Source organism: Mustela lutreola, chromosome 6 (assembly GCF_030435805.1).
Source record: "Mustela lutreola isolate mMusLut2 chromosome 6, mMusLut2.pri, whole genome shotgun sequence".
Lineage (NCBI taxonomy): Eukaryota > Metazoa > Chordata > Mammalia > Carnivora > Mustelidae > Mustela > Mustela lutreola.
Window position 1 is genome coordinate 12,596,751 of NC_081295.1, and position 5,422 is coordinate 12,602,172.

The following is a 5,422-nucleotide window of genomic DNA, read 5'->3' on the forward strand; positions in this document are numbered from 1 at the left end:
TTGACTTCTGTTGTGGGCAACGGAAAATATTTGGGGCGCACAGATGGCAAAACTCTGCTTTTGTCTTTTTTCCCTTGGAGGGGGAGGACTTGCCCTGAGCGGCCCAGGAAACCCAACCCTGTGCCCTGCAGGCCTTTCTTTCTTCCTCGTGCCCTTTTTACCTTTCCTCTCAGTCTCGGTCTCTTGCTCCATGCTCTCATGGTTCTCCTGCTGCAGCTGCCATGGGGGAAATACAGACCATTGATTTGGCACTTGGAGAAGCAGGTGACAAACAGTCCAGCCCATGTGGCTTCGAATATGTGCGTGCTTCTTCTGTGCAGTGTGGGGAGAGGAAAACACTTTCTGCGAGGAGAGTCAGTGTGGAGTAGAGCAGTTACCTGATGGCTTTTCCAGAGTTCTGGGAAGAACAGCTGTCCCGCTGTTGAGACTTTCTGCTGCATCTTTGTTTTCCATTTCGGCGATTTCTGCTCTTTTACCTTCTCCTTCATTCTATATCCTTTGGGTTTATTCTTGTGTTGTGTTTTAACTTCTTATTTTAGGTTCACGCCGAAACAACCGACATAGCTCAGTGACTCAACACACAAGAGTTTACATGTTCTTCACGCGCACTCCTCTGCGGGTGTGCTGGCTGGGCAACTCTCCATACCAGCTCTCCTCCAGCCAGCGGCTCAGGGACTCAGGTGATTCCCGTTTGATGGTTTCTGCAACTTGGGACTCACCCTGGCATTGTCTGTCCAGTAGATGGGGGTGTGGGACATACAGAAGCAAAGGTGCATAAACCAACTTAGCCTAGAAATGATGACCACGCCCCCCTCACTGCAAGGGCAGATGGGAAAGGGATCTTGGGGAGGACTTGTGGTTTCTGCCATGTTTCTTGAGTTGGATACTTAGCTCGTTCATATACAACTTCTAAAATACGAACGCTTAAGACCGTAGGTTTCCTTTCAAGCATGACTTTTGTTGTATTTTACAAGGTTTGGTACGTGGTATTTTCATTATCATTTGGTTCCAACCAGTTTTTAATTGCCATTATGATTTAATTTTTGGTCCATGCATCACTTTGAAGTTTATATATTTTCATGGCTTTGGGATAGCGAGGAATCTTTTATACAAGACAACAAAAGGGGAAACTATAAAAGAAAATGTTGATAGATCCAACTACACTGAAGTTAAGAACTGTTGTGGGTTTTTTGTTTGTTTGTTTGTTTGTTTTTGTTGTTGTTATTGTTTGTTTTTTAGAGAGAGAGAGAGAGAGCACGCAAGTATGCCTACGCAGTGAGGGTGAAGAGTGAGGGTGAAGAATGAGGGTAAAGAGGGGCTCAGGGATAAGGAGAGAGACTCTTAAGCAGGCTCCATGCCCAGCAGGGAGCCTGATGCAGGGCTCAGTCTCACCATCCTGAGATCATGACCTGAGCCAAAGTCAAGAGTCAGAGGCTTAACCTATTGAACCACCCAGGCACCCCCAGAACTTTTGTTTATCAAAAGACACTATAATGAAATACAAAGAAGCCACAAGGGGCACCTGGATGGCTCAGTCGGTTAAGTGTCTGCCTTTGGCTCAGGTCATGATCCCGGGGTCCTGGAATTGAGCCCCACATTGGGCTTCCTGCTCTGTGGGGTGGGAAGCCTGCTTCTCCCTCTCCCACTCCCTCTGCTTGTGTTCCCTCTCTCGCTGTCTCTCTCTCTCTGTCAAATAAATAAATAAAATCTTAAAAGAAAAAGAAAGGAAAGATAGAAGCCACAAATTGGGAGAAGATACATTCTATGAATTAACAATTAAGAATATGTAAATACTTTTCACAAGTTGATTAGAGAAAGACAAATCAGTATAAAAATGAGCAAAAAGTGTTTCACAAAAGGGAATGCAAATGGCCCATATGCACACTAAAAGATACTCAGGAGTCATCAGGGAAATCTAAGTCAAAACTACAGGGAGCTACCCTTTTAACCTCATTGGTTGGCAAAAATGAACTAACTAGAAAATACCAGGAGAATACAGTAGGAGCACCAGTGCGTTGCTGGGGAGAAGTTAAATTACCATTTAATATTCATATGTCCTGTGCCCCAGCAATTTCAAGCCTGGACATGTATTCTGGAGAACGACATGGTAATTACCTGTGCAGTAAATGCTAACATGTCAAAGACTGATCTCGTCCCTATGAAAAAAAGGAGTTGGACTTCTACAGAGTTCCATGGAAATTGCCTGCAATCTGTTATTGAGGGCAATAAAATCTGATCCGATGCAAGGCTTAGATCCTATTTTCCTGGTACTCCAAGGGCAAGGAAGAGCTGGTTGTTCTCACCATGAGCGCTCATAAAGCGGATCCTAGGGCTAGCTGGTAGTATGTCAGCGGCCAGCACAGCCCCCAGTCATGCCGGGGAGGGCCTAGGGCATCTTCTGTCATGTGGGTTAAAATAAAATCCCCATAAGGTTTAGGCACTCTGTCCTGGGCTCTGAGGGTGGGCTCTGTTAGACTCATGTTTATTGCCCTAGATGACATCGGCAATAGGGGGCCCACACTCCTTCCGTGCTTTTCTGAGTGTCCCCGGCACATGGTCTCGAGGGCCCTATTGGTGCTCTTAGTCCTTTGCTTTTGTTTGCGCAGCACAACCTGACGTCCATCGGCACAACAACGTTTGCGCGGTGCTTTATTCTTCCAATGGAAGAAGGCTCTGCAGCGAGAGAACACGAATGAATCCCAGCTCTTCACATCCAAGACGAAATCTAGGAACACGATGCTGAGTGGAACGAGGAAGTGCCAGCATTCAACCCACAGGGTAACACTCCATTACCTTCCAAAAGAGGTAAAACTGGAGAAGATACTATGGAGGTGTAGCCTCTAAGTGGAAAGTGAAAAGAAAGCGAATGAGAAACACCGAGCTCAGGATGTTAGCTGTGCTGGGGTGGTAAGAGCTCAGGAAAAGCAAGCACCCACAGGTGGGGGTGTGCGTGATTGCTGTAGAAGCCCAGTCCTCGCTGGGGTCGGGGACTCACGGATTGATGCTTTACATGCGAAGTAAAGACCCAGGCCCTCACAATGCCACCATATTTGGAGATAAGAATTAAGTGAACGAATTAATGAGGTCTTTAAGATGGACTCTAATTCAGTATGCCCGATGTCTTTCTAAGAGGAAATTTGGACACACATGTGTGCCCAGAGGAAGGGCCATGGGAAGGCACAGGGAGAAGTTGACCTCCACAAGCCAGAGAGAGGCCTTGGGAAAAACCAACCCTACTAACACCTTGATAGCAGCCTTTTGACGTCCAGGGATATGAGACAATACATTTCTGCTGTTCACACCCCGTCTGTGGTCCTTTGTCGTGGACACCTGAGTAGACTAGACCAAAGTGATGCACGGAGGTATCGCCTTCCCTGTCGGGATGAGTCACGAAGAGGCACAGTGGGTCACTCGGGATTGTGTCCTGCTCATTGGGGCTTCTCTGGAACACTGTGAGGAGGCAGGATGAAGAAGGGGTTTATCTTCCGGTGCCTCCCTGCCCACTCGCGTCTCCCATCGGTCAGGGTCTGCCCGAGGAAGTTAAAGTCCCTCTACTTTCGCCTGGTGTCCTCCAGCCTGTTTAGTGGCTGCTCAGGAAGCCAGAGCCCATGCCACGCTGTGTGGCCTTTCATCATAAAGGAAGAACTAGAAACCTGGGTGTGCTTTGTGGGGAGGGTCCTGGTGAGGGTCAAGGGGATGCCCCGCCCTGATCACCCCTAGGTGGGGAACCCTGTGCCCCAGCAAGCTGGTTAGATGTGGGCGGGGCCTGAGCCCGGGTGGTCCTGAGAGGATGGGGGGGCGGGGGGCGCATGGGTTTGTGGCTGGTCAGTAATATTCCAGTTTCTGGTTAGCATAGTGGGTACGTAGGAATTCATTTTATCATTTTAAGAATGAAATTTAAAAAGTAAGAGAAGTGCAAAGAAGGGGCGATGTTGATGATGTAGCATAAAGAATCCCAGATCAAATTATAAACAATTCAATTCTGTGTGCCTGTGTTTGTTTTTCTACACAAAAGAGAAAAGCAGGTTGCTTTTCAATTCTGAGAACCTTACTCTTCCTTCCATCCAGGAAATCAGCTGACTCTTTTTGCAAAGCTAATGTAAACCTACTTTGGGAAGAAAAAGAATCAAATCTCCTGTAAAAATTCAACTCTTAAGTCTGATTAGTTTTATTAATAAGCCATTGTTTCAGATGTCAGCAAACAATGCACAATACATTTGATTATAGAAAATTTTTCTTTTTAAATAAGGCCTAATAAAATAATTGAACATGTATGTTTCTAATTTCCAAGGCTGGCCAGTTTCTTACATTTCACTAAAGTAGAAGAACCGTTACATATGCATGTTCAGACCCATCGTGAATGACTCATGTGGCTGCAACATGGAGAGATCGGCAGTTCTCACGGACCCTGAACTCGACAAACATTCCTGCTTTCCTTAACATTCCTTTCCTATTGCCTCAATTAAATAATGTACACCATAAAACATCTTTCTTTAATTTTCTTTTCAGCAATGCCTAAATTATTTTATTAGTTATGCAAAGTTGGGCACCCTGTGGTTGGCTTATTCTTTTCTTTTGTAATTTACTTTTCATTTGGAAAAGAGTGAAATGCTTGATGTATTGATATGAAGGCTAAAAGATCAGTCATGCACAGTGCTGGTCATGGTCACTGCAGGAAACAGATGGCACCCTCCAAGGGGGTCATTGATGAGAGTCCCCTGAATGGGTTATTTACAGAAGTGTTGTCAGATGCAGAGATCTCCTGAGAGACAGCGAAGCCCCTCAGATTCAGCAGGAAGGACCACAAATTAGGGGAGGAAGAGGTCCCTGGAACCCAGGGAGAATGCAGCAGGAGGAGAGAGGGAGGGATGCCCACTGGAAGCCTTGATCTTCGGTAGAAGTTCACTGCCAATGCAGGAGAGAGAGAGAGAGAGAGAGAGAGAAGAGAACGTGTCCTGACCTTCCTCTCCTTCTGTCATTGTCTACCACCATTGTCAGGACACAACCAGAAGACAGAGGGCAGGAAAGCCTGGTGGATGAAGGGGTCCACAGAGGGCAGCTTCCTGTGGCCCAAAGCAGGGGTTATGGTGCCAGGAAGTTTTGGGGGAGTGAAGAGTAGATCTGAAATGAAAATCAGAAAACATCGGGCACACTTACGAGACAGTTGCCACAGTGGTGGATGTATTTTTATTAATTCTTTTCAAATGGAACAAAATACTTTCCCCTTCTTGTTTTGATAATTGCCCTATTCTAAGTTTTTTTCCTTTTTCCCTTTAACATTGAGAAGGTACACAGGGGACGCTTGTCTTTGGATTTCAAGGGACCGCTGTCATTTTTGATTCTAGAGACTGACAGGTGGAAGGGTGGAGGAGTAATTGTGCCCTCCTTGTTAGGAAGGCAGAATGCTAATAATCGTGTATGA

General features: G+C 46.1%; 1 long non-coding RNA gene across 1 annotated transcript; it reads left to right on the forward strand.

Annotated features, from left to right (window-relative positions):
• Nucleotides 1-308: 308 nt before the first annotated feature.
• Nucleotides 309-4,471, forward strand: LOC131833441 (uncharacterized). The gene is made up of 3 exons (XR_009354470.1): nt 309-680; nt 2,607-2,805; nt 4,292-4,471. It is a non-coding gene; the product is annotated as an uncharacterized LOC131833441 (long non-coding RNA).
• The last annotated feature ends 951 nt before the right edge of the window (nt 4,472-5,422 follow it).